This window comes from Triticum urartu, chromosome 4A (assembly GCF_056163025.1).
Source record: "Triticum urartu cultivar PI428250 chromosome 4A, HENAU_Tu73, whole genome shotgun sequence".
Lineage (NCBI taxonomy): Eukaryota > Viridiplantae > Streptophyta > Magnoliopsida > Poales > Poaceae > Triticum > Triticum urartu.
The window spans coordinates 4,779,804-4,798,194 of record NC_141876.1 but is presented as its reverse complement, the minus strand read 5'-3'; the positions used below and the strand labels follow the sequence as shown (position 1 = coordinate 4,798,194).

The window sequence follows — 18,391 nt, the reverse complement described above, 5'->3', positions numbered from 1 at the left end:
GCGGTACACACGCTTAAATAACCTCACCACACAAGCACATTGAGTAGAGAGACATGATCTATCCCCGTACTCCCACCGTGATGCTAACCAGCTGGGCATCCATTGCCATGATGATGCTGCTGCTGATCACGGTGCCAGCGGTCGCCGCCACCGGTGATCCACCAACGATGATAGGGATGCCAAACTGCAACACCACCTGTGGCAACGTGACCGTGCCTTACCCGTTTGGGATGGGCCCGGCCCGTTGCTACCGGTCGCCGGGGTTCAAGCTCACCTGCGACCACGGAAGTAGTAATGTCCCAAGGCTTCTGCTCTGGTGACGGTCATGCCGGCATGCTTGAGGTCGTCGACATCTCCCTCAACGACAGCACCATCAGGATCCACACAGTGCAGTCTGTAAACATGGGCGGCTGGTCCGGCCAGTGGAGCCTCGGTGGCGCTGAGACCAGCGGTGGGTTGTCATACTTCCTGGAACCGGGATACAACGAGCTCATCGTCACGGGCTGCAATGTGAAGGCAATGCTAAGGGGGAATGGGAGCCTCATCAGCGGCTGCACCTCTTTGTGCGGCGCTGGTTCTGTTAAGCCCGACATTTATTGTCGGCCAAACAAGCCATAGATACAACCCATAGTTTGGCATTTATAGCATATCAAGGCAAAATTCGTAGTTTAATTAGATTGAAGCTTTTTCTTTTCCTGCATAGTTGCTACGTGCGTAACATGCTCTTAGCTAGTTGATGTAGCTTGGAAGGTGAGGTTAATTGGAACATATTTTGTAGAAGTTAGATGCATTGTGACGGTAGGTTCAAGTTTGAAGGAAGGCCTTTGTTCAACACCGATGTTGCATGGTTATTCCCATGTAGTAGGTTTGATGTTGTGCAAGGTCCTCATAAACAGGACTGATTCTGTTCAGCAGCAGCTCAGGCAACTACTGGAAGATTTGGGTATTTGGAGCATCTGATTTCTATTTGTGAAAGGTCTTTGGAGCTTTGGTTTGCATAGTAGAAAGGCCATGATTTGTTTAGCACATAGCTTTGATTTTGATCTGTGCAGTACAAATTAAGCTCAGTCTTTCTTTTGGAAGCTTTCTTTTGTGTGCAAGACACACTTTTCCGTTACAAGGAATTGTTGGTAGTCTCTGCTGACTGTATCTACATGACTATCCTTCTTTTCCATTTTCAGCATGTGATTGTTGATGTGTGAAAGGTAGTAATATAGAGGACTAATTTTGTTTGCATCTCTTGTTTTCAGTTCCATCTCAAGCCACTGAACCCTGCAACTACTTAAGAGGGATATATATCTACTCCCTCCGTCCAATAATGTAAGAACGTTTTTGGTTCTAGTGTAGTGTCAAAAACGGTCTTATATTATAGGACAGAGGGAGTAGCTTTTGCCCTACAACAATATCCGTCTCTCATCTTTCCAGTCAGTTCAAGGTGCAAATTAGAAGAACATAGCGCCAAGAGTTCGGACTTTTGCGTGGAGGCTTCTTTGCAACACATTAGCTATAGGTAAAAGGGCAGGTAAGTATTCTAAGTATATCAGTGAAAATTGTTCTACCTGTGGAAATGTTGAAGATGAAATGAATCTTTCCTTTTTATGTCCTTTTGCTAAAGCAGCTTGGTATAGTTTTCCATTGTTCATAAAAACTGAATTATTAGCCCATCATAATCACTCAATTCCAAATTTGATCAAAGCTTTGATTACTTCCAATCACCCACAAATAAATATAACATCACTATATACTTTTCTGTGGTGCATTTGGAAATTTCGGAACGACGCACGTTTTTTGCAGGAAATTCCACACTCCTTCTCAGGTACATGCAGCTGCAGCAGCAATCATGCAAGGTGCAAATTTTGAGGCAACAAATACGTCTCAGGCTAGCAGCGCAGGGCAAACAGGAGCTGTTCTTACTCACAGTGTGCTGCCATCTCTGTTGGAGTTGTGTCGAATATAGTGTACAAGGTAGGTTACAGTTGGACTTGTAGTTGTATTGTGTTTACATAGGATATGGAGTCGTGTCCCTCAGATTTATTCTAACAAGTGGTATCAGAGCTAGGTTATTCGGAGGCTGTGGATCGTTGATTTAGAGGAAGGATCGAGTTGAATATGCAGCCGGCTGTGGCGTGGTTCTCGACGAGATTGGCAGAAGCATGCAGAAGTTCTACGCGGCGGCGGACACGCGGAACCACAGCATGTGCTGGTTCGCAGGGCTGGCGGTCACGGATTCGATCGATCAGCAGCGGCACATCGCGTACGGGCAGGCGGACAGCAGGTCGATCGATTGACGGGTGCTGATTGCGGAAGCCCAAGGCGCGGGACAAGGCACGTGCGTGGGCAGTGGCCCAGGTGGCGGAAGCTGCACACGCTGCAGGCACGCGTGGCACGTACATGCGGAGGAAGGCCTAGATGGATGCGTTAGCGATCTACGAGAGATTTGTTGAAGACAAAAAGAGGACCGAGTCCTCATGTGATACAAAGAGGAAAATCGAATCGGCAAGGGAAATAGTCTATCAAGACATACACGTACATCGGAATTAGCAGGCGTTTTGGCAGACAAGTTCGCTAGCATTGGGAAGTTGACCAAGATCAAAGTTGCTATACACGTGAAGACTAGAAGAGTTTTTTTGGTTGGAATTGCTAGTAGTACACAGAGGACCGGAGGTTCAGTTTGCATATTTTGGGCATCGCGTGCAAAGCTCAGATAATTTTTCGCAGGGTCAGCCGTATGAAGAAGCATGGCGTCATCAGGCATCAGGTTTGAGGTGAAGAAGTTCAGGAACTGGAAACCTTGGGTTATGGCCGACATGGATGAAAGATTTGTTGACACAACAGAGATGCTTGAAGGCGTTGGGGGAAGTCATGAGCTAAGATGGAATTATCATCTGATGGATGGAAATTCGCCGAAGACGATTTGAGAGCCTTGAGTGTGTCGTACAGTCGAACGAGTTCGGCTGGGTTGGACTGGACATTCTGACGGATAGACGCAAGTCGGTTGGTACAGAAGACGGTGGTGGGATCGACGACGATGACATAGGAGCGTGATGCTGATGGTGACCGACTTCTGAGTCGTGGAAACACATGGCACATGCCTAAGGGCTTGTGTGGCTTCGACAAGACTATCGCGCGGGATTGATTCAAGGTGGTGTATACACGGAGCTTGAAGTCGATGCGGCGCAGGGGTGGACTGATCATCTACCATGGAGTCATGTTGAAGGTGGAGCTGGATTGAGAGGCTATGTCGTAAGTCGACAGGGAGTCGAAGGCTATTCAGCGATGGAAAAGCGAGGGACACGTAGTTCGGACTGGAGCCCAGTGGTCTGATGGAAGCGTAAAACTCGTCATCGGTCGGTGATGATCGGTGGTACTCTGCAGTGGGGGTTTGAGTGGTGTGGGTTTGCGACCCTTGTGACTCGACCGGGACAGCGGAGGCTCGACGCAGTAATAGCGGCGAGGCGTGCGGTATGCACGGGACATGGAGACGGGCCAGGGCTCCGGTGGTCATACATGTGGTGAGACAACTGTGAATTTGACTCGGGATGACTACAAGCAACGGTGAAATTCCTTGAAGTTTCAGACAGGCGGTCAAGAAAGGAGCGGTGATGTTGAGTTCAGATAACTCTTGTGTGTGACACCCAATATGTGAGTTGTTCACTTTCACGCAGGTCAGTGATTGGTGTTTGATGGTGTTGAACTGATACTCTGGAAGTTGGGAGCACAAACTAGAGTAACAAGGAACTTAATTTTGCTCGAGTGTTGACTGTGGTCAAGAAAAGAAGGGACTACAAGTTGTAGGTGGAGTGACATGGAGTCTTTGGAGTAGCAGTGGTTCTCATGGGATAAACTCAAGTTCAATGTACATGGAAGTTTGATGCATGGACAAATTCAAGGTGGTGGAGTATATTGCCAAGGTGGAGTTTGTTGGAGTTGTGTCGAATATAGTGTACAAGGTAGGTTACAGTTGGACTTATAGTTGTATTGTGTTTACATAGGATGTGGAGTCGTGTCCTAGTAGGACACTTGTATCCTAGGCCTCTCTTATATAGCGGGGGTAGACACACGATGTAACTTATGCCAACATAAGAGCACAGGCGCGCAAGGGGGAGCCGGCGGCGTGTGCCGGCGCCCGGGTGGCCGGTGTGCGGTATTGTGACGGTGTCACGGGGAGGAGCGCCCGTAGTCAAGCCCCGGGGATGTAGCCATATCGGTGAACCTCGTTAACAAATCTCGGTATCGTGCACGTGTGATTGCTTGGTTCTCGAATGATCAACAGTATGCCCTGAATTTATTCTAACAATCTCCAGGAAAAACAATCATGGACTGGCCAACATTACAGGTCCCATAGTATTTTCAGATGCTTCCTGGGCTCCAGGACCTAAAGGGGGACCGACAATTGGAGGAATAGGAGTTTTTATCTAGTTTGCAGGTTATAGAAGCTGCTCTCAGCTGTGCATATCTGCCACTTCGACACCACTGGCGTCGGCCATTCAGGCTGAAGCATTCAACATGATGCTTGCTTCCCAGATTGCTCAGCTACTCAATCTTCAATATGCCACTTTCCTAACAGACTGTGCGACATTGGCGTCAGCTGTAGTTTCTCAAGACCTTATTTTAGATCCAGGTCATTGGATAATCAGACCTCAGCTCGCACATATTGCAGGTTCCTCGGCGTTCGATATCACAAGGGTCTACCACATTAACAGAGGCTATAATTTTTGTGCTCATCATCATGCCAAGCTTGCTCTCAAAATTCAGAATACACCTTACAGGTTCAGATGCTTAGGAGTAGGCAATGAAGCCTGCCTCAATGCAGTTGTAGCTGCTCTTACTACTCTGCTTAACTGCACAATTGTACATGTACGATGTTGCTAAATAAATGAAATTTATCTGTTTTTAAAAAAGGTACTTTGCTGATTCCTGCTACACCACACTTACTCTAGCGATTTTTCCCTCTCTGAAAGAGATGATCATGTGCCTTTCCGTTTCAATTGTTGGTGTTTGTTCAAGGTAATACTGCCTAGGTTTTATTTCAAGCCAAATTTGTGTGCAATGTCTTCTAGTTTGCGAGCCACACTTTCTTTCCATTTGTTGCTAGTCTCTAGTGACTAATTCTGATTGTCCTTCCTGTTACCATGGGACTGTTCATTTGTAATACAGAGGAACAAGATGCTTGCCGACCTGGCCAGAGAAAAGGTGGCCATGCTAATCGGCGCGTCCGACGGGATCAAAGACCTGAGCATCAAGCTTGGGGAGCTCAAGAATTTCCTTGCTGATGCTGATAGGAGGAACATCACCAATGAGAGTGTATAGGGGTGGGTGGGGGAGCTGAAGCGTGGCATGTACCTGACCAACGACATCATTGACCTATGTCAGCTCAAGGCCATGGAGCAAGGTCAAACCAAGGATAGGGGGTGCCTTAACCCTCTGTTCTTTTGCATGTGAAATCCCGTCCACACCCACGACATTGGCACCCGCATCAAGTTGCTCAACCAAATTTTGGATGCTATTTGCAAGAGGCACAACAGTTTCATTTTCATCAAGCTAGAGGCCTACGAAGACAGAAAGACGAAGGGTAGGCTCAAAACATAAGTTTATAAGCCTAATTAGCAAGCGCATTGCATTTGTGGCACGTAAAGCACCACAATATAATTCCTAAGTGGTATATTTAGTTGAAATATGATGTTCAGATGGCAGGCTTAAGCCTATTGAAGCCCCCCTAATAGAATCACCACTGCTTATGGAGGTGCTTACAAGAGAGGCACCTGGTGACAAAAGTGATTGCCACATGGTGGTCGCCATTGTTTGTGGTCTGCAATGATGATGGTATCAAAGGCATGTTCACTAAGAGGATATGGCTTAGCATCACACAGGATTTCAATGATGTTGAGCTATTGAGTACGGATATCATAGCTGTTGGTGGAGACCTGCCAGGAGGTGGTGGGGCTCGAGACGGAAACCTACTTGTTGGTGCTCTCAAGATTACCATCGGGGATAAGAAGTTTTTTTCTTTTTACTAGATGACATGTGGGGTGTCGACGCATGGGACAAACTGTTGAGGGGGCCCCTTTAGCTACGGCAGCCCTGGCAGCAGAGCCCTTATGACCACAAGACATGACACTCTAGCCCCAAGCATGAAAGCTGTGCACTACCACCATGTTGACAAATTAGGTGCTGAAGATGCATGGTCATTTCTTAAGAAGCAGGAGAGCATACCTACTTACTAGTAGTAACTTCTCACTACCCTTAATATATAATAATCTAATAATCTAGCACTAGTTTACTTCCAACCAGATTAACTTGCTTCCTGTCCTAAATCCACCTTCATTGGTTGTCCACCACCGTTCGACGAATACTATAGCATATACTAGTACTATTTGCTGTAACAGGCAGTGGGATTTGTATGTCCAACACAGTAAACTTCATGCACTTTTGATGCTTCTTTCAATTTACCATTAGACCTATTCACTCATGTGAGTAACAGTCAACCACACACATGTGATGCATTATGCAAAGTTCACAATATATTTCAAGAACTATATTTATAGGTAAGTTTAAGATTACAACATACACATACAACTATCGACCATGATATCACTTTTTTGGCAGTTTAATTCAGATATGACAGGATTACCTTTTGATAGTATACTTTAGGAACAATCTAGCTTATGTGTAAAAAAAAGCATGGGCACTAGCTACTGCTAATGTGTTATGTGTCTATTATTAACTATATATCCAACTCCTTGCAAGTACTATTGGCTTGCAGGAACAATAAACAAAGAACCTGAGATTGAGATCCTAAAGGATATTGGCTTGCCGATTATAGAAATGTGTGATGGTCTAACACTTGATGTAAAAGTGATGGGAGGGCTTCTATGCCAGAGGGAAAAAGAACAACGTGCTTGCAAAAAGGTTCTCAATGATGCTATATGGTCAATATCCCAAATGCTAGAAGAGCTAAATTATGCAATATTTTTTAGCTATGAGGACTTGCCCTCTTCTTTGAGACAATGTTTTCTCCATTTCTAAATTCAACCTAAAAAGAAAGATATGCTATCGTATGAAATTGTCGGCATGTGGGTCAGTGAAGGTTTTGTTCATGGAAACTCAGATGGATTAGAAGAATCAGGACTTGAGTATTACAAGGAACTGACACTACGTTACATTATAGAGCCCGATCCGGATGACATTGCTGTAGATATGTACAATATGCATGATGTTGTTCACTCATTTGCTCAACTTTTAGCTAGAGATGACGCGATAATAACTCACAATGGAGAAAATGTTTACCACAAAATTAGTTTGCAAAGTTTTCTTAGGTTGTTTGTAGAAACTGAAGGATTGGGATCAGATACATTTGACTGGAGAACTTTACAAGAGGAGAAATCACTCACATCGTTAATGATAATTGGGAGTTTCAAGATACAGATATCAATGGCAGAGCTATGTGTATAGCTGAGGGGGCTGTGGCCCCCCGCCCCTCAGCCCAACACAAATTCCTAAAGGAATTTTTTTTTGGGGGGGGGGGACAAAATTAGAATAAAGTATTCTCATCAGCCCCACCAAACACGTATACTTTCCCCCCCCTCCCCCCCCCCCACCCTCCACATCGCTGTCAAGCTCCGCCATTAAAGGTCATATGCTTCATTGTTAACCTTTTCAAGCCTACGGATGCTACATATAGAATCCTCAAACTTTGTTGCCTTGGCTAAATCTTTGTATAAGCTGAAACACTTGAGGTATTTGGCATTAAAAAATGCAATGGGTTAAATAGACTACCAAAAATGCAATGGGTTAAATAGACTACCAGAGAACATCAACCAGATGAAATTCCTACAACACATTAGCCTTGAAGGTTGTGAAAATTTTGTGGAACTTCCCAGTAACATTGTAAACTTAAGGGAACTAAGATTTCATGACCTTGACGAGACATCTATACATAGTATGCCGAGGGGATTTTGTGCTTTAACAAATCTGAGGACACTTTATGGGTTTCGAGCCCACATGGATGATAATTGGTCTAGTTTGGAAGAGTTTGGGCCTCTTTCCAACCTTAGGATCCTGGATTAGAGGGTCTGAAGAATGTATCTTCTGCCTCTTTAACCACAAAGGTCAGGCTTGATGCAAAGGTCAATCTCAACATTCTGACTCTGAACTGCATGAGCAGACGGGTCAGCAATGAATTGATGAAAGATGGAGTGTCTGAGAAGGATCTAGGAATGATTGAGGAGGTGTTTGATAGCCTCTATCCTCCTCCTTGCATACAAGATATTCATACCTACAGCTATTTTGGGCATCGACTCCCAATATGAATAGAGCCATCACCTATTTTACACATGTTGGAATTTCGCCCACAGGATCAATCACATCAAATCATGATGAACACGCACACGCAAAAACTTTTACCAAAGGCACGTGTCGTGCCTCTCTTATCATCTTTATTTCTGTTCTGGTTTTCTCCACCATGATGTTACAAATATCTCAGCCCCGGTCATGTATATATGCACATCCAACCAGAGCAACCAACGACTAGGACTCCAAGCTAGCTAACCGACTAGACACAACTCCTTCTCCAATACGAACTAGTTATCCATCACGGACTAGTCCTTTACATCGATACTTACCCAGTTAATTAATTAGCATAGTCCAAACCGGACTACTAAACACACGGCAACCTTGATCACTACGTACCAAACTTGACACGCATCTAGTCAAGCACATGGCAGTTTGAACCAGCTACACACTTGACGCAACACTACTTCAAGATTAAAGCTAACAACACAAGGGAGCCCTACAACATGGAGACAAACATCAGGTGTAGTTACTATGTTTTTCTTCATCTTCTCTTGTTGATTCTGTCATAGTATAATAGTTCATCGCTAATGCTAGAGCCTGCAAATTTGTTTTGCTTGTCAGGAGTTGTCAGGTGTTGTTAAATTTCTCTAGTCAGAGGGTGAAGATGGACTGCCTCGTTTTGCTGCCCTGATGGAGTCTGCGGATGAAAAAGTGGAGGATGCAGAAAACCCAGACAAAATCGATGAGGAACTCATGGGCCAAGGAAGGAGGAATAACAAATCAAGGTGGCAACAACATACATGATTTCCTGTTGCTAGTTATGTATAGTAGAAAATGGAACTGGAGACCAGCCTGGGAGGGATCACATGGTTCAAAAGCTAATTATATATTTCCGCATTTTATTTGGTGTAATGTAGAAAACTAAGTACAGCTATGCGATGGTTGATCTGTGCATTATGCTATTTGCTTTCTTAGTTTGTCAACATGGCAGAAATATATGAGCACTTCCTCTTCGGTACACCCCCCTTAAACACATCGACGACTATTTGCTTGATCTGTGCATGACGCTATTTGCTTGGTTAGTTCGTCAAAATATATGACAGTGTATTCACTTTGTAATGCTATTTGTACAGCTACTCCTGAACTTTTCTTGTGCCCCAGTGTCTGTGTATTCACCCTGTTGCCGCTGAGGCTGAACATTGCAATCTTCAGTTGTTCTACTGTGTTTGTCAACACTGAAATCTGAAGGAGCATGCATATCAATCGTAGAACCTACTGTAAGAGAATCGAGAATGATTGATATCCATGATCAAACTGAATCTGCTGCAGTTCTTGTGCATGCAAATACAGTGCAGTGAGTCGAATGAAGATGCATGTAGGCGGCTCTTGTTCTTGATTTCTCAGGACTATGATTGCAATGCGTGGAAGGAAACAAACATGGAGACAAATTTCAACCCCAAGGTAATATATATAGTTAATCTTTTTTCTTAATCTGTTGTTGTTGATTGCATTCCATCTTAGTAGTTCAGTGGCGTATATGCTAGGGCCTGAAGATGTGGAGGATGTAGAAGACAGCCAAGACCAGAATGACCTTGCCGTGACTCTTGGAGAGGAAGGAGTGACAAGTTAAGGAGGCAACGACATTGTTAACTTCCTGCTAGCTACATACGGTGCTGCTCACAGTACTTGGCGTGCAGCTACACCAAGTTGGAACAGAGATGTATCTTGCTCCCTGTTTTCTTTTGTTTCTAGTATTAGCGGTGGTTATTTAATTTGGCCTGTATGTATATAAGTTAGCAACAGATACCTGCTGACATTAACTGCATGTACTACTCAACATGCTTTGTAATGAATGGATTATAAATGTAGAACAAGTCCTTTTGGGTTTAAGGACGACAAATGGGTGCCAGGCAGCCCTTATGATATATGCAGGAAGCTGTTGTGCTGCTACGTAAAGATCCAACACTAGTTTCATAGTTTGGCTTTCTACCATTGTGTGCTCCTTCACGAAACATCTCTTGTCTACGTCTCACGGTTCGGAAGATCTAGAATACAGATAAGTTAACTGGCTATATGAATATGATGACCAGTAGTGCATATAAGTGGGTCATGTTGAAATTCAGTATTAGAATCCTATGAATAGGACGCATCAGGAATAGGAGTTCAATCCGAAATTGAGAAGTATATGGTCGATTTGGATCAAGTTCCGTTGGATGCGAACGGGAGCTGGTGGTGCTGTCCTCAAAGCATAACTCACAGATGCATTCCAATCCGGTCATGTTTGAATGCATCGTTCCACAAAATGAAAAAATCAGCCTTTTGTCGCACTGAAAAAAATCATCAAGTATGTTAGCTTCAAGATATTGACCAAAGTCGCTAAAGATAGGATGAATTCGTTGGCTGATCGTCTGGTGAGTCCAACTCAAACAGCTTTCATGCGAGGACGGAATATCCTAAATAGGGTCGTCATCTTGCATGAAACTGTACATAAGTTGCATTTAAAGAAAATGAATGGGCTGTTCTTTAAAATAGACTTTAAGAAAGCCTATGATGAAGTGAAATGGTTGTTCCTGTTACAAACTCTTCGTCCAAGTGGATATATTGGATTGAGTCTTTTGTCTCGCGAGGACACTACAAAACATGCGATATTCTGTGATGTTTCACTTGTGTCCCGTAAAACCGTTTTTCCTCACCAAATATGGTCTCATTATTAGAGAAATGGCTATAGCCACAACTTTAATCGATGGACCCCCATTTTCAATCCATGCCACCACTATTTTTCTAACAGTGGTGGCAGTGGCATATTTGGTATGCCACCACTATATCGTTACTGGTGGTGTATCTTCTAAAATACACACCACTAATATTTGGGATACAACAGCTGGGTGAGAGACCGGGCAATCCCTATTTGACGCTGCGCTTCGCTGAAGCCGCTCGAGCGAGTACCAGGGCCAGCCCACTTCGAGCGTTAGAGCAGGGCCAGGCGAGCCGGTTTTGGGAACCTTCTAGAAGGCTCCCTCAACCGGTTTTTCTTTTCTTGTTGTCTTTTTTTTTGGTTTTTTGGTTTTACCTCTTTTCCTTTTTTTCCTTTTCTGCTTATGTTTTCTTTTTTCTTCTGTTTCTGTTCCTTTTTTTCTTTCCTTTTATTTACACTTTTTCATTTTTACTTTTATCCTTTGTTTTCATTTTTTTTCAAAATTCCAATTTTTGTTCATGATTTCAAAATTTGATCACAGTTTTCCAATTTGATTCACATTTTAAAAATTTGTTCACAATTCAAAATTTGTTCATCGATATCAAGAAAATGTTCAATGTGTATTTAAATTTTGTTTTTGTGTATATCACAAAAACGATCAGTGTGTAGTTAAAAATAGTCCAGCATATATTACTAAAAATGTTATATTTAAAATTTATTCATCTTATATCACAGAAATGTGCAGTGTGTTTGAAATATTGTTCAGTGTATATCACAAAAATGTTAAATGTGTAGTTACAAATTGTTCAACGTGTATTACAAAATGTTCATTGTGTATTTAAATTTTATTCATCGTATACTAAGACATTGTTCTACATATACTATAAAATGTTCATTTTGAGTATTTTTTTGTTCAGTATATTTTGCAAAAAGTTAACTGTATTTTAAATTTTGTTCAACGTATATCATAAAAATGTTGAATGCAATTTTTAAGGATTTGCCGCTGTATATTGTACTTTAAGGTTTCCACTGCGTTTATATTGTTCAGCTTCACTATCTGTTCTGGCTAGCCTCGCTAGAATCCTGCGTGAGGTCGGTGGGTCGATCCCACGCATTTGCTTGTTTCTGTTTTGAATTTTTGCCTATCGCGTGATAATTGGGCCGGCCCGTGTGTGCATCGCTTCAGCGAAGCTGCTACGATCGGACGCACGTGGGCGGCATATATATAGGAGCTCCCAATAGACGGTGCGAACCCCTCATCTCTCTACCGCAACCACTGCCAGTGACCACACCTTCTCTCACACCTCATGGCCGGCCCACTCTGCTCCCCTCCCCACCCCGACCTCAGGCGGCGCCCTGATCCACCTCCACTGAGTGGCCCCCGTCGTGACCACTTGCTACAACCAAGAACTCAGACCAATTTCGGCGAACCCCGGTGGCTATGGTGGACGCGTAGCTCAGCCCCGACCTCGCCTCCCTCCGCAGCATCATCCCATCCGTCCAGATCCGCCACATGTGGCCTCTAGCACTCGTGCCCAAACCCTCCCCTTCGTCGCTGGCGCGGCTCCGCTCAGCGGCTCAGGTACTATCCTACGATCTTCTTCTATAGTACACTATTAGGTTGTCTCCTAGTAGGGTACAGATGCTAGTTTAGTGCTTGTTGTTGTTAGCCCGAGCTAAGCTACTGACCACTACTCTCGCTTGCTCTACTTTCTGATCTTGCTGTGCTTAAACACGCTAGTGAAGCACACATTCACTGGTGTAGCGCACACACACACAAGTATCTAGTAGTAGTACTTGTATTAGCTCTTGGCTTGGAATATGGAATACTTACAACCGGGGGACTTGGGGCCTATTTATAGGCAGTACAAACCGACTATGGAGCTAAGATATTTCTACTAGCTGCCCACCTCATCTCATACGTGTACTAGACTAGAAACTACTACTAGTTACTACCTAGCTTGCCTTAACTGGTAAGCCACGCAAGTGTTGCCGACTTGCCGACCTGCCGATTTACTACCTTGCTAAGTAATAGCCGCTGCTGCTGCCGACATGCAACCATGCATGCATCTGTGTAAATGCTGCTCACCAAGGTTCACTCAACATTCTCCCCCTCAACCTTGTCGAAGAAGCTTGGTGTCGATGATCCCGACCTTGTCGTGCAGCTCCTGGAACCGGACACGACCAAGTGACTTGGTCAAGATGTCCGCCTTTTGCTCACCAGTCCTGATGAACTCCACGATCACCGTGCCTTTCTCGATGCAGTCACGTATGAAGTGATAGCGGAGATCGATGTGCTTGCTGCGGTCGTGAAGCACTGGATTCTTGCAGAGGGAAATCGCCGACTTGTTGTCGACGAAGATGAGCGCAGGGGCTGTGTCCTGATTCAGCATCTCGCCGAGAAGGCGAGCAAGCAAAATGCCTTGACAGGCCTCTATAGCTACCGCGATGTACTCCGCCTCGCACGAAGATACGGCGACAACCTTCTGCCTCACCGATTGCCAGCTGACGGGACTATTCCCAAGAAGGAATAGTATGCCCGAGGTGCTCTTCTGGGAGTCCACGTCACCAGCGTGGTCGGAGTCGCTGTACCCGACCAAGCTCTCGCCGTTGCCACGACGATACATGCATCCATGCGTGAGCGTACCCGTGATCTAACAGAGCAGGTGCTTGATGGCAGCGAGGTGATTGCTTGCCGGGGCTTCCATAAACCTACTCAGGTATCCGACAACGAACGTGATGTCCGGTCAGGTGTGCACGAGGCATCTGAGACTCCCGATGATGCTACGGTAGAGTGTAGCATCCACCGCCTTCTCGGGGCTCTCCTTGCTGAGCTTCAGTCGTGCCTCCATTGGAGCGTGCACGGCATGGCAGTCCTTCATGCCTGCTCGCTCGAGCATCTTGGTGGCATAGTCCGTCTGTGTGATCGTGATGCGACCACCCTCCTGGTTCACCTCCAGCCCGAGGTAGTACCGGAGTAGCCCGAGGTCGCTCATGCTGAAGAGACGATGCATCTCTCCCTTGAAGCGTTGAACCTCTGAGGAGATCCCCCATGCGCCGAAACCTGTGGGGGGCGCCAACGCTGTCGTCGACGTCGAACAGCTCCGACCTCGCCGTTGGCGGGGTTGCGAACTGCCTCCCGGGACCCACCTTGCTTGACGTCGGGGTGTCCGGGGACACCGTACTCGGGGACAATGTTCTCGGGGTTGCGGTTCCCGGATCCACACTTCCTGGGCTTCCCGGGGTGGAACTTCCCGGGCTCTTGCTTCCCGGGGTCCTAGAGTACATAGGGTACTCCACGGTGAATGAGCTGCTTTCCGGGGCCTCCCCCGACGCCTCCCAAGTCCATTGCGCATCTTTGTCGAAGATGACGTCGCGCGAGACATGCACACGCTTTGGGACGGGGTCATACATCTTGTACATCTTGTACGCTTTGAGACATGCACACGCTTTGAGACGGGGTCGTACATCTTGTACATCTTGTACGCTTTGAGACGGTGAAGACGACAGTTCCGCGCCCGTGGATCTCCACCACGGATCCGTCCGTGAACCGCACCTTCCCGGTGATTGAGCGGTCCAGCTCCGCGAACACGTCGACCGAACCAGTCATGTGGTTCGTGGCGCCGGTGTCGAGGAACCAACCCTCACTTTGCTTGCCGCCTGCAAGCGTGGGTGTGGTCACGGATCTCTCCTCGTTGAGGAAGACATAGCCGCACGCACATGCCGTGGTCAGGGAGCCATCTCCCTTCAACACAGTGGACCCCGAACACTTTGTTGTCGGGGTGTGGCTGACCTGAGTCTCCGTGCACTCCTGCACGGAGTCGATGGTTGCCAGCATCATGGTCGGAGCATGGTCCGCCATATGCGTTGTTGCCGCGCCAACTTGCGCGACCTCGTCGGGTCCCGAGTTCGGGGACGCCGTCGCTGGGGTGTGGCTCCCCCACACCCGAGCCTTCATCGCCTCCCAGTCGACAGGCCCCGAGAACGTCGTTGTCGAGGTGTGGCCTATCACTGGAGTGATGGTTCCCGTGGACGGGTTTCCGTGCCTCCTGCACAGAATGAGTGGTTGTCGGAGCCATGGTCGCGAGAGACGCTGTGCTCTCTTGCACGGGCTCGACTCTTGCCAGCATCATTGCTGGCCCGCCGTCCACATCAGCTTGGACGAGGTTTGTCGTTGTCGCGGCTGCCTCGTCGGCTTTCCTCCTACGGCAATCCCGGATCCAGTGACCCGGCATGTTGCAGTAGCGGCACTTGCCACCGTTGCCAGCGCCTCGCCTTGCCTGGCTTGGCTTGCGACCGCGGTTGCCGCCGCCGCTCTGGGTGCGGCCTCCACCTCTGCCGCGACCTCTGCTTCCCGTGGGGGCGCCTCCCCCACTACCGGAAGAGCCATCGCGGCCGCGCTGCTGAAGCTGCGCGTCCCACTGCTCCCCGGTGAGCAGTAGTTCGCCGCCAGCATGGTTGTCGGCTTCGTCGCCGCGCTCCTCGACGACCTTCAGCCGCCCTACCAGCTCCTCTATCGTCATGGTGGAGAGATCCACCAAGCTCTCGATTGACCAGGCCAGTTGCTTGTATTGCCTGGAGACGACGCGGAGAAACTTGAGAATCACCATCTTGTTGTCGATGGGATCTCCGAGCGTTGCGAGCTCGTTGACGAGACCTTGCAGCCGCAAGGCGAAGTCGTCGACTTGTTCACCGGCCTTAAACCGGATCTCCTCGTACTGGAGGCGCAAGGTCTGGGCCTTCGACTCCCGTACGCGCTCCACGCCGATGCGCAGAGTCTTGATGGTGTCCCATGCTTCCTTGGCCGTCTCCTTGGCGCCAAGGGTGAGCACCATCTCCTCTGGGATGGAGCGCAAGATCGCCTCCATCGCCATCCGGTCCTCCTCATACTCGACATCGCCGGTTTCCACCGCTTTTCACATATGCCGAGCCTCCATGATGACTTTTATCATGACCGACCAACTGGGGTAGTTGGTCCGCGTGAGGAGAGGGAAGGAGGTGCTGGATATGCTCACGTCACGCACGGAGCGTGGTGCACCCAGCTCACCTCCCGGCCTGCTTCGCAGCGAGCGCGTCCGCCGCACGGGTGTCCTCAGCCGAGCTATGCTCGGCGGTCTTGGAGCCGTCGCCGGCGACGCCTTCCTTCGGCATATGCTTCGGCATAACGTAAGGCTCTGATGCCAATTGTTAGCCCGAACTATGTACAGAGTAGCTGGCTACTCAGGATCAGACGAAGTCGAGGATGAGATGAACTACACAGGGCAGCGGCTGTGTGGTACTAGCCTACTACTACTTGCACTCAAGTATACTACCGAAGCAACAAGCAGAATGGCAAAGCACACTTGCAAGTGCTGCTTACACACACGCACACATATGTAGTAGTACTACACTTGAGACTTGGCTGGATAGAAATGAAATGGCCTTACTTACAACGATGGGCATCGGCCCTATATATAGTGTAATGAACCGACTATACTACGCATAGGCTGACGTCAAACAAGTGAACTACGTCACTGCTGACCTCTTACTACTTAGCTACTAAGGCACGCCTGCTGCTCTTGCTAGTAAAAGATTTTACTTGCTGCCGTGCCGACATGCAGCCATGCATGCATCTGAGACGTAAATGCTGCTGCTGCCGTTGTGTGCACCGGAAGACCAAGGTTGACCCAACAGTTGTGTGCATAGAGGCCAGAGAATAGTTCTTCGGATTGTACATAATTGATTTGATGCATACTTTGATCCATTCTTTCTAGTGAATGGACCACATGTGCTCCGACGTACAGTACTAGATGAGTGTGAACTATGATCTTCCTTTTTGCCAAGTTTAAATTTAGCTAAATTGTCATCTAACTGCTATAATTTTTCAGAGATAGTGCAGTCTGAATGTAAGAGCATGGCGTGCTATATATCTAGGCCACCATGTCTTAATAGTAAGGTATTAACGGAAATCCATTGGTGCTCCTGCACGTGATTATTCTTTTTGACATGTCAAAAAAAATCCAACAAATTTTTATGTGTTCTTTGTCACATCCAAATGCTACAACAAATTTGTAGGCAAAAAGATTAAACATTTAGGCCTGTGCAAAAAAGCAAAATAAACACCAAATGTTACCCCAAAATGTCACCCTAAATTTGGTTTTTCACCGACGAAACACCGCTGCTCCATTTCGCATGCAAATTTTCAAGGATGCTTGTGACACTAACTTGAACATATACAAAAAAATTCAAATTTTTTTAAAAACATTTACTATATTTATTTTAGCTATTCACGTGGGAGCGCGCGCTCCCGGGAGTCAAAACGCCATTATCAGTATGTACGTACTAGGATATATGTTACTCCAAATTAGCAATTAACACTTATCAATGTTTTGTGTAATTTCTTCATGATTGCTCTGCAGGTCTGCTCATGTAGATAATGTAATTTTTTTAGTATGATATATGCAAGTAGTTGTGTTGTTTTACTCTCAAACACCAAAAATTTCAGAATTATTTGGCCTTCTTTTTTCTTTAGTTCCAATGTTAAATTTGAGGATATGTGGGTGTGCACTACTGGATTCGCCACCTATGCCGACGGCCCCGGGCCATCGGCATATGCCGTTCGCCTTCGGCTTAGATCTATGCCGACGGCGGCCGACGGCATACCCCTGTCGGCATAGACCACGTCAGCGTAGTCTTGTCAGACCGTCGACATAGTTTAGCCGTCGGCATAGGGGCCTATGCCGACGGCTTCCGTACGGCCGTCGGCATAGTTTAGCCGTCGGCAGTGATTTTCACCTGACGGCAACGGATGGCGCCGTCAAAAGCGCTGACGAATCACGGGCCGCCGCGTGGCAGAGGTATGGCCGTCGGCATAGATGAAAATGGACATCCGGGCCAAACCCACAGCTACATCACCTCCGTGTAGACCCGACGCGTCCGTTTCCCCCTCCAAGTGCTGGCGGCGGCGCCGTCCGTGAGGGGGGCCACACCCCGGAGACGTGTGCCGCCTCTTCAGACATGCCACAACACCACCCCGTATGTATGAGGGCCCGGTGCGACGCTTCGGTGGCATTGCTACCCCCCGGGCCCCCGTCCCGCCTTACCCTGGAGCGGTTGACCACAAGATCTAGCCCTTTGACTTTCCACGGACGTGTTTTGACCAGGTACCCTCTTCACCCGGTTGTGTTAGGTCAGCCCATAGGAACACCTGGGAGCAACATCTGGGCCATACCCACAGCTACATCACCTCCGTGTAGACCCGACGCATCCGTTTCCCCCCTCCAAGTGCCGGCGGCGGCATCGTCCGTGAGAGGGGGCCACACCCCGGAGATGCGTGCCGCCTCTTCAGACATGCCACAACACCACCCCGCATGTATGAGGGGCCGGTGCGATGCTTCGGTGGCATTGCTACCCCCCGGGCCCCCA

The 18,391-nt window shown here is 47.3% G+C and overlaps 1 pseudogene; it reads left to right on the top strand.

Annotated features, from left to right (window-relative positions):
- Positions 1–333: 333 nt before the first annotated feature.
- Positions 334–8,309, top strand: LOC147974285 (putative disease resistance protein RGA4; annotated as a pseudogene).
- The last annotated feature ends 10,082 nt before the right edge of the window (positions 8,310–18,391 follow it).